Raw genomic sequence first — 12,627 nt, forward strand, 5'->3', positions numbered from 1 at the left:
AGAAACAGAATTACTGTTCTTGTGTACGAAAATTACGAACCTTAAAACAAAATTCGAAAAAGACAGTAAAGAGATTAATTTATATCAGTTGATTAGAGTCCCGTCTCGTTCTTCAAATTGCAAAGAGGACACATTTTTTTAAATCGTTTTGAAGAATAAAAAATACGAAAGCATATAGCCATGAAAGAATTTAAAAAATACATGACGAATCAACAATTAGATCCTTATTCTCTTTATCTTGTGAAAAGTAAAAACAAAGTAAAAAAGGTGAGACAATTGTTTTCAATTCAGCCGTCAAATGTATTCCTGAATAACGGCTAGGTTAGAGAACGTATACATACAAATGCTTTACATATTCGATAATGTCTTATCGTACAAGAGACATGCGGGGCATCAATTGCTAACCATTCTGAAATATATGTTATACAAATAGGTAGATGTGGTAAGATTTTCAATGGGAAAATTATACAATAAAGACCACATGAATGTAAGAATTTGAAGATTATCGTTGCGCTTCAACAGTGAGAAAACCCAATACCCTCTAGTTGGTTATGAGAGACACCGACAAGAATAATATAAAATAATTCAATTGAGATAACTAACGGTCAGAAACAAAAATATGACAGACATTCAATAACGTCAACCACTGAACTACAATGCTCCTGACTTGGGATGTGGCGGACTTAAACATGTTTGAAGGATGTGATATTCCTTTGCAATACGTTTTCTACAGGTACAGCAAAACTTCCAAACAAAATTTTGGTATCTATACAAGAATTTAGTTAGAGTTTTAAGTAATTTGAGATAATGACATCCCTCACTTGATCAGTTGATAATTAACCAGTAATACATAGATTATGCTTATTGAAATCCAAAACGGTACTACAGACACATGCATAGCGAACAAGTTTTAATATATAAACACCTGTTATAAAAAAAAGAACATGTAATAAGATTGTCATTTAGACAATTATACACCAGAGACGTAGATGAAAGCATCAAAATGTCACCGTAAGACCTTTAACAATGAGTAAAATCCATACAGTATAGTTTGCGGTAAAAGGCCCCGACATGACTTTAAAACAAACGAAAAAAACCAACGAATTGACTTCAGCCAATTGCCAACAGTTCCAGAGGTATCCTCACCTATTAAGAGATGCAAATAAGAAATCGTGATCTTGACTTATTTAAAATGTTGTTAACTGTAAACCTTTACTCTGAATAAATTTTTCTTTCCGTGATTTTGTCACACATTAGTTCAACGCCTCTTTCAATCAAACATGTCAAAGCATTAAATCACGTTTGTTACAACAAAAAGTCCTGAATAAGTTGGGAGTACTTGCTTTTTTATTAAATTATTAAAACATACCTATAGAAAAGGAAAAGGTTAATATTCAACTTATATGTGTATATAATAAAACTAAATCTGCCAGTCAAAGTTGCTAATCTTTTAAGTATTCGTAAATCCTTTGCTTTTACTATTTGGATTATGACCGTTCCTGATGAAGGTAAACTAAAAAAGATGATTGGGATGCATTGAATTTATATACCTTATTTTTATATATTGTATTGTATTAGTCTTTATCAATGTCTACATCACATATCGCTATAGATAGAATTAAAGGTATTTTTGTCTACGCGTATTATTACCAATTGTTCCAAGAAATTAATGTAAAATAGTCCTAGTTTTATAATATGTATATTGTAGGTGTTCATTACAGTACATAACATGACACTAGGAAAGCAAATGTTAATCTCCACTATTACTCTTTAACGACACTAATCCTTTAAACTCTGTGTAATGGTTTTAAAGAACATTGAACAAAGAAGATATATTAGCAATTACTTCCGTCAAAATCGTTATCTCGACAAATGAAAACAGTTAATGTTTATTTGACATTCATTTTTTTGTTTGTTTTACAAATATTTAGGAATATTAATAGTTAAAATATACTAAAAACACTTCATTGATTTTGCAGAAAAACATATACATTTAAATAATGTCCACAAACAGGACGAAATTGATCCTTTTGATATTTTGATTTGCTATAGAATCGCTGTTCGAGATTCATTCTAGAATTGGATAAAAAACAAAAAAAAGAAACAGAAAAAAAAAATCCCTAATTATAACCTGATATATGGGTGAAAAGGTTTACATCTCTCCGCGGAAATCGTACAATTGTACTTTTTAAGGCCTATAAGTTAGCAATACCATGAACTCATCATTTGATACCAGGATTAAAACTGTGAACGCCAGACGTACATGTCCTCTAGGAAAGACCCACAATCGACACTCGAATCAAAGAAGCCCAAAACACTAAATCAAATACGACGTTGACGTGCACCGAGCACTCAACATTCCGACAGGGGTCGCCAAAATTGCAAACATTAGATACGACCCGTGTGCTAGTATGTTAATAGTGTGTTAATGTGTGAGAACTTTTTAAAATACAAAAGGTTGTGCATGCACCATATCAACATGAACTTAATATATGAAACTATTGCATTCTAATGAAGTTCGCGTTCTTTGTATTTCTTAACTTAGTTGCAAACTTGACGTAATCATAGTATACGTCTTGTAATATACACCTCGATGGTGAGGAAAGAACAATTCAATAATTTATTTTTTTACCACAGGTGTAATGTTGGGGTAGGTGTGTTTTAAAGACAACCATTTTAACGATAGATAACGCTTATTCAGGTAAGAACACCATTTAATCGATTTATTGAGAATCTTGTTCTGTTTTTTTTTTCATCTGGCGGAAATTAAAAAAATGGTTCATTCACTAAGTTAGTTCATAATCGAGAAACATATATTTAATTATTTTTCTATTAGACTTAGTTTAGACATTTTGTATTTGCAAAAGTAGCACAAGAAGTTGGACACAAGTTATAACAACATTAGTGACGTCCTCTCCGTCTTTCCACAAGGCATCAAAGATTATCGTTTGTCTTTTTGTTTAACTGAGAGGTAAATAAGTCTTAAGTAAGGAGCATGTAGTCCAAACGTTATTGTTGGTTGCTATGTGTCATACTTTCTTTCATTTAATGATAATAAATAAAATCTCTTCGTTGGCTTTTCGTGTGGATTGTTTTACAATTTTTCATTCGGGGCATTATATACACACTGAAACGAACTATACTGTATGGGTTTGGCCAATAAAAGGTTATAGTGGGACTATAGATGATTACATCATTGACCTTTCATGTCATTGTCAAGCAAATCGCATTTCTATTTTTATGTTAAATGTATGTTAAGATAACTTTTTTATTCAATGATATTAATAGTTGTGTTTTTCATTAATACAGATTAAAGAAAATAGCAAGTAATAAATTTCTTCCAGTGTCTTTTTCCTTTCCCCTATGAACTGACTACTATTATGGTAAAGGTCCGAAAGTCAGTCAGTGTGTGAGGAGGGATAATATCGTGGTTTTGAACAAGAATAGAAGCATGTGTACAGTATAATATTAGAATAATTAGAGCAATTGAAAACTTGATGCAAGTCAATGTCGAGGTACCTTGCTGACAGAAGGTAAACATTTAATTCGTGAAAATGTAACTTGTTTTAAACAATATGATCATAAGATTTTTCTATTCTTGACAAAAATTTTAGACGGTAATTAAAATATGAAAAACACAAATCTGTAAGGAATATGAATTGTTTTGCTACCTGTTACAAGTTTATTGTAAGTAGTTTTACCTTAATTTTAATGTTCTAAAGGTATGATATATTTTGTTATCATAATGTCGATTAGTTTTCTCTTTTTGGACGGTGATGTTCCTTTGGCACCGCCTTACGGTGTTTATATATACCAACTAGTTCGCTATGCTCGTGTCTGTAGTGACGTTTTGGATATCAATGAGCGTTATCTATGTATAACTAGTAAATTATCAAGTCAGTGATACTTACAACGTTTACTAAATTCTTCCATAGATACAAAGATTTGGTCTGCAAGTTTGGCTGTACCTGTAGAAAACTTATTTCAAATGGAATAGCACATCCTAAATTTTACGTTGATGTTGTACAAAGAGCCCGGAAATTTAGATTCGATCCGGGTATACTTATCAATCCTTTAAATAAAAGGTTACGTAATCAACACTGTAACTAAATCTTTGAATATTGTTTTTATTCGTATAAATACTGATTTTGTTATCAGTAAATTAAAACCATACTAAATATTACACAAAATTATGTACTTTCACGGTATTACAATCTGTCGATACCTATAGTTTGGCATTGTACAAGGTCGTGTTTTTCTCTGACTGTAAATGATGTCTTTACACTAAATGCATTGAATGTTGGATGTGTAGTCTTAGATATACATGATGTTTCTTTTGGTTGTTATAAGCTTTGAACTAACTGTCAGTAACTGTGAGTACTCTCTGATCTGTGTCTTTTTGTTGTGGGGGTGTATAAGTACCTGTTCACATCTCCTCTGTCTTTATATTACTAGTAAATTAATAAATGAGGGATTTCTACAAAGCATAGCGAGAGCTGGTATATATAAACACCGTAAGACGTTGCCAAAGGAACATTATCGTCCAAAAAGGGTAACAAAAATGGAAAACTAATATTTATTATGATAAAAACAGATACAATTCCTTTAGATCATAAGCCTTTTTCAATTGATTTTTATATTTTGTTCTTATGTTGTAATGTTAAACCACTGTCATAGGTTAGGGCAGCTTTGAGCGCTCACAGACATGTTTAACACGCCACATTCTGTATGTGCCTGTCCAAAGTCAGGAGCCTGTAGTTCAGTGGTAGTCATAGGTTTATGTCTGTCATATTTGTTTTTCGTAAATTGTTTTTTTTTATAAATCAGGCTGTTAGTTTTCTCAATTGAATTGTTTGATATTTTTCATGTCGGGGCATTTTATAACCGACCATAAGGTATGAGTTTTTATATTGTTGAAGGTAATACGGTTGCCTATAATTTTTTACATCCACTTCATTTGAACTTTGGTGGATAGTTGTCTTACTGGCATTCATACCACATCTCCTCATTTTTATATAACAAGTGGAAATTCCCTTATTTTTTTTAGTTTATTAACTGGTAATGAAAACGAATTAGTTTGCTACTAAGAACAGGTGCTTTTCTACAAAGTAGTACCTATAATGTTCGAAAGAAACATTACAATTTGTATTGAAGTTTTCTGGTAAATTAAAATTCTCTTATATTGTTTAAATCGATTGACAGGTACGTACAGAACATGAATAGTTTGTCTGCTCTGACAGATGAGTTGTGTATAATAATTTCATAAATATTTGTTCAGATATTTTTTTTCTATAGTTACTCATATAGCAAGCTGAAACTTGGTAACTGCATTGTAATCAATTGACTGATAAGGTAAAAGAGTAATTTTGCTGCACAATTTTACCTGTCGTGTTCTTAAGAAATAAAAACATTTTTGTCGCTGCTCATATTGATTGATCTACCCAGGAATTGAATAGTTTTGCGAGCTATGCCATAACTGCTCTATATTATTTCTACCTCTCATGTTCTGTTGAAATGATAGAACTAATATTGTACATCATATAACAAGCTGAAATTATGTTATCTTATGAAAATTTACACTAGTCAACCGGTGTTGAACTTAAACGGTATTTTGTATCGGAATATCTCTGAAAAGACTGGACAATAAATTATTGAGTTATTTTAGTCTTACAATTAATTTTCATACTTTTCCATTGCGGTACATTTGGTTTTGTGCAGTCTATGTTCGTATTGTTCAGTTGCTGAATAGACTGCAAGAAATGTATGAAAAATAACTTGGAACTCTTATCAATACTGATTGTATATAATTTCAGACTTTAAAATGATGTTAAAACAGAACGACCGGTTAAGAGTAAAACTCAGCTACTTGCGTTATTTACCAACGATGAAAATTAACAATTTTGTTACTTACTACAGATGTGGTCAATATAATATTACCTTTAATGAAATAGTAAAAAATTTCTATCGTTTCTTATCAACCAAATGAGAATAGCCTCATTTTATTGAAGTCAATTAATTTGATAAGAATATTAATATTTTGATATCATTAACAGGTTTGCTGTATATAACGTAACCACTGAATTGCAAATTGTAAGGAAAAAAAATAGACTACTGTAAAAGCAGAAATTTTCATGGAGGATTAAATTTCATTTATTTCGTGGAAAGAATATATCCACGAAATTAAAACCCCCACGAAAATTTAACCTACATATAATATCACTTCCATTTAATGGAAACCACGAAATTAAATCCCCATGAAATTTTATATAGAGACAAAACCACGAAATTTTAACCCCACGAAAATTAATGTTTCTACAGTATCAGTCATACTCATAAAACATTTGTAAAAGAAGATGACGTATTCTTATTTTATTGAAATAAAAAATTATATAGTTTTGCTAACTTGGGCTGGTGTATTTTAGATGATTTTGTTTTTCATATTTAATAGAAAGAGTCAAAAGTTTATTGTCACTCATATAACAAACTGAAATTTCCTTTCTTTATGGCGATAGATTGACCTGAACAGAAATAAATAGTTTGAAACTTCCGACTGGTATGTCATATGGTTTAACACCAAATGTGATAAAGAAATAATACATTGTTGTCGTTACTCATACAGCAACCTGAAGTTTGCTTATTTCAATGAAATTGATTGACCCACCCAGATAATGAATAGTTTTGCTAGCTATGAAAGGTGTGTTCTGTATCATTTTCCTCTTATGTTCAACAGAAATGGCAGCATAAACAGTGTAAATCATTTAAAGCCTGGTATCTATCATGAATTTACTTATCATATGGCAAGCTGAAGCGAGGTTGTCTCGTTGGATTTGCATTACCGATGAAGAAAATAAAATATTTGCTACCTGTGATTGGTGTGTTATATATACCTTTACCTTCATACAGTAGCTTCTTATAAAAAATTAAAACAAGCTAGTATTATCCTTTGTCTTCACTATAAAGAGGATTGCATTTCACTAAATAATTCAACGTTAGGTGACTATGTGGAACGCATTCATTCCATCGAACTGGAAATTAAGGATACAACAGAAACAGTTCAGTCTATCTCATATCTTGAATTATATCTAGAAATTGACAATAAGGGTCGGTGACGGAAATGTTTTTAGGACAAAACAGATGATTTCAGCTTTCCAATTGTGAACAGTACATATTTATGTACCAACATTCCAGCAGGTACGCTCATATCCACACATTTAAATCCAATGATTTTTAATTTCCTCAACACTTTGTGACGATTAATGTGATCAAAAGGGGCATTGAAGAATAACAAAATAAACCTGAGGTCAACCTAAGAATAGTGGAATTCGAGTAAACAAGTATAAGTATTTGATTACAATATGTTAAACGAAACTATACACAAGCGGTACCTATATGGTTTTTTTTTCTTTTAGAATGATAAGTCTTAAAAACAAACAGCGCATACGATACCAAGTTTCAATTCTCGTTGCATAACATAATTACCTGCGTGTGATCATTGTTTATCCTCATTTAAATATGCCAGCTACAGTGTGTTAAATCATTTAATTTTTAGGCACAAACAACAATGTTTCCATTCAAAAGACTGAAATATCAGAAAATGCCGTTAACACAAAGTTAAACTTTTGAACGAAAGATGTGAAATAAAGTTAAAATATATCTCAACAATCAATGGACATTACATGCAATGAATTTAAAAATGCACTGTTTTCATTCAAGACCACATTTTATCACAATTATATGTAAAGGTTAAAAAAACCAAAATAATTTCAAAGTCTTATTGATTCACATCTATGACTTGTTATGTTCATTTTTCGTTTTACATGTACATTACATTTTAGTGAGTGATGTCTTCGTGCAGTTTGGCACTTTAAAACATTTACGATAAGTTTTTACACAATCCAATTACCTAATATTTTTATTTTCTCCTGAGGGCAATATCCACGTAGTTTAATGGAAAGGCGTCTATAGTATTGTATTCAGAATCACATTTTATAAGAGAAAACTGTCAAAAGACAGAAACAAAATTACTCCTGTATAACGTCATTTAAATTCTAAATTTTGAAAACAATTATAGGATTTATCGCGGTAACAGTTAATGAAACGAGGGAAATAACATAGATAATTCTTTTATAAAGGTAATATAAAAATTGCATACCGAAGTGACTTGTATTGTTCAGTCACCATAATATTTCATTTTCTACATACTTGAAAAGTAATAGGGAAGCAATTTAATCATACTTGAACAGTGATTACTAATGATAAGCAATCGAGTTGTATTCTATCTTCAAATGTCGTAACGGATAAGAAGAGAATCTCCAATATAAACGGTAAAACGGGAAACAATGCCCTGCAAATCTTTGCAGAAAATAATATTTTTTAACGCTTTAATAGTCGGATTCATGTAATATACTTCAAGTCTTCTTTTTTTTAACAAACCTTGGGTGTCATGATAGACCACAGAAATACCTTCGGTCTTTTGTTATCGATCCTGATCGATCCTGATCTCCTTTGTGTGACATATACAATAAAAGAAATATCAAAATTTGCATAATCTGTTACAGAATTATAGGAACAACGAAAATACCAGCAGCATTGCAAAGCGGCACACAATTGGTGATAGCAAATTACAAACATATACGGATTTAAGTGCGCAAGTCATTTTTAATATAATCATATGAATCATGTCTAAGACATGCAAAAAACATGCTTGTAATCATTGAACATTTTTGAACATATTTACGAAATTTACTTGAAAGTATATATGCCTTGCACTTTTTCACCTCCACATACATCAATCATTTCAGAAAATACGAGTTTTTGTCAGAAAATTGAGACATTCAATCAAATGAAGTAAACATGCTTAAAGAACTAAATGAAAGTGAAAAAAAAGAGTCAAATAAATGAACAAAATACAGTAATTATTAAAATAAGACAACAAAAACAAAATAAAGAATAACAGAATGAAAATAATTGCAAATATGACATCAAGTTACAAAGTCAAACTGTAAATGTTGTAATATTCATTTTACATGGTTTTATTCTGTTTAAAATTTTATTTTATGTCATTGTATGTCTTTTCGAATGAATGCATGCATTGTGGATGGATGCACGCATGCATTGGGAGATATTTTTTTTTGTATGATACAAAGTTTATTTCAGTGTCTTGGACCATTATCCAATTTTCATAATTGTTAATTAAAAGTAAACAAACTTTTTAATTTAAAAACACAACTAACTCAAAACATGCTCATACATTCCTGAAAAGTGTTTGTTTTAGTATATGATAAGATATTTATTAATCACTGTAAATAAATGAATAACTAAATATGCAGTAGCTTCCTAAAAAGCTACAAATGTTAATCTGACCAAAAACTAAAACCTGGCTGTGGAACGAATTCTTTAGGACTTGCATTCTGACATAGCTTAGGTTCTAACTGATGTTTTTTATATCCGCTTAGCCTTTTTCGCATTCTATTGTTTAACAAGAAATTGAGTGCCTGTTTTTGCGAGCCTGTAACCTGTTAAATTTGACTCGTAAACTTTTTTGATATGCACAATCATATATTTCATGTTTACGTATGTTTTTTCAGAGCCACTACAGCACAAGACTTTTTACCAAGACCGCAGCCTACAGCTTTAAGAGTCTTAGCCAATGCAACATCCCTTTTTTATTATTGACTTTAAAGACTGCTGCAGATGCACGGCCTATGGCATTGCGTGAAAAATTCTTATTTTTAGGTAGGTATGTAGAAATTGTTCTATTGAACGGACTCACACTTGTTAGTATTGCTGAAAAATTGCATCTGATTTAAAGCGTTCTGAGAAAGTTTCATTTCTAACAATGATTCTATTAATAATTTGTCTGTCTTGTTTGGTTTCAAAGACCCATTTTGTAAACCATGACTGCGAAGGTTAATAGATTTGTTCCACCAGCTAGTTTTTACCACCATTACATAGTGTTATGCTCTATCTACATGTATCACTGCAATTACCACTATAACAATTCACGTCAGACTTAACAATACGGGGCAAAAATTTTGAAATTTGTTGTCGGTCACCATTATATTTTGCAAATAATGATTTCATTATACCGTGTGACCGTAATTTTAAATCATTGGCAAACGCTATTTTGATATCATTCCTTTTGGGCCTTTGTAGTTCCAGGGAACATACCGACACTAAATTTTGCTCTGAGTACTTCACGGAACTGACTTTGACCCCTGTGTTTAGTATCTGCAAGTCTATTTACTGACCATAAAGGGTCAAATATTTCTTGCATTGCTTTTTGTAAACCTTGTACACTTTTTGCATCCCCATCAGAAGTACAATAGTCAGACAAATGAATCAAGTTTGGCCATTTTTTACCTATTTCATATCCAAAATTGTTCTCACTCAAAGGATCATACCTATTAGTATTGGCTGTGCAGTACTTATGATAAGGACATTCAACATCATAACCTTTACCGCGTACCCATGCACCAGCCCAGTATAGTTTGTTTATAAGGAGAAAACCAATGATATCATGATTGTCGGTTTCATTTTCACAGGCAATACCAATATTGCTTGTGATGCATTTTATGCCTACTTTTTATATGCACACTCTGATAGGTACCATCCATTTGTAATTTTACAGGACTATTCTTTTTTAAACCTAAGGTTTGATTTCTCCTTCTGAAATTCACAACCACTTGTTCGGTTTCATTTTCAGCAAGCTTTACAACCTTGTCACAAACATTATTTGTTATTCTCTGCAATGTCCCTTTCGACATAGGAGGAATACATGAACTAGTCAAAAGTAGTCGCGCGCTATCATTAACAATATTACAGTTAATCATGTCAGTCTGAAACCCATAGTTAATTGTAGCACTCTTGCGGCCTGGACGTCCTGTGTTAATTTCTCTAAACAGTTTATATTTTTCTGAAATAAATTTACATTTGGTACATTTCATTTCCCAAAACCAACCGAGACCCCATTGAGTTTCATGTACCAGTTCAAAATGTGGAACATCACAATTTCTAGATAATCAACAGACAATTTATGGGGTCATAGTAGTTTGACCGTAGTAGCGCAATTTTCAGTTTGTGGGGCTACATCAGATTGTTTATCGTAACTCTCTTTTGAGTACAACTTGAACTCCTTTTCAGTAAGTCGGGGTAACCCGACAGATTCAGGGCTTGTTTTGTCACGGAATAGAAGTTCCTTCATAATATAAGTTCCAAAAGGAAAAAATATTCTGGAATATTATTTCCACAGGAATAAATATTACAGTATATGTTCCTAACGGAATAAATGGTATAGAATATTTGTTCCAACAGGAATAGATGTTATGATATTGTTTATAACAAAGTTTCCAGGGGAACTTCTGTTAGGCGGAACAAATATACGTTGACAGTTTTAGGTGTCAAATCTGTAGTGGAATGAGAAAATTCAAGTTTAGGTGGTGCATGTGAAACTTGTACAGATGATTTTTTTAAAACCTGTGTAGATGGAGCTGTTTATGGAGCAATTCTATTAATAACACCACAACCTTGATCTGTTGCTTAGGATTCAATACGCAATAAATGTGCTTGGTTACCAACCTTATATTGGTTTCTTTTCCTTTTCCCTTTCATTTTTCAAAAAATATACACTCTGTTATGCTTGTATAATTCTAAATTATGACATCATAAAGACATGACGTCACAAAAGCGATGACGTCACAATTTTATCTTCACCAATAAAAAGCTCCATTTTTCCTTATTTGAACACACACACACAAATAGAACTCTAAAATGGTTATTGCTTTATGGATTTTAAAACTAAAACCTGTTTTGGAAAGGTCTGTGAATGATCTTAACAGTTATACAAAAATAAAAAAGTTCAAAAATATCATTTTCTGAGTGAAAAAATCCTTAAATCCACCTGATTTAGAGTAAAAAAACACATGATTTTCATGATTTATCATCTAAACATGATGATTTGTATCAAGTCAGTAAGGTAATAAAGGTTTATGAAAGGCACTTTCAGCTCTGCAAGGTATAATCAATGTTTTAATTGTGAATTGATAACATATGGTTTTTTGTGCTTTTTTCCCATTAAAAGATATAAGGAACAGTAATATACATGCTTACATTAATATCTTAAAAACTAGTTTATTTTATTTCAGATGGGGAAAAAACTTCACAGAATTGTTCGAAAAGGTGTACCTTAAGGAATTCATACTGCAATATAAGTGGATTCTGACATTTGCTGATCTTATATGGGTCAATATCCCTAATGGACCTTGAGATGAGGAACTCAGATGACGTAATTAAAAACAATTTATTAGTCCGCCATACAATTGTGGACGCTGTGATTTTAAAAATGAACATAAATGAACAATAATAACTGTTTTATAGAGCTGATGTGATGAGAAAAGAAATATGTAGATTTGACCTTAAATAAATTATTAGAAAGGACAAAATTTTTTATTGAATTTTATGATCAGAATTTTGGGATTATTTCATGAGGAGAGTGACATTTTTCACCATCTTTCGGGGTCCGGCAATTTGTGAAAAAAATGTAATCTCACTTGCCACTCCGACAATTCAACCAGACATGTATAAATGTCTCAGCTTCGATATGAGCCATCATACATTTTCAAGTAAACG

The sequence above is a fragment of the Mytilus californianus genome, unplaced genomic scaffold (genome assembly GCF_021869535.1).
Source record: "Mytilus californianus isolate M0D057914Y unplaced genomic scaffold, xbMytCali1.0.p SCAF_7, whole genome shotgun sequence".
Taxonomy (NCBI): Eukaryota; Metazoa; Mollusca; class Bivalvia; order Mytilida; family Mytilidae; genus Mytilus; species Mytilus californianus.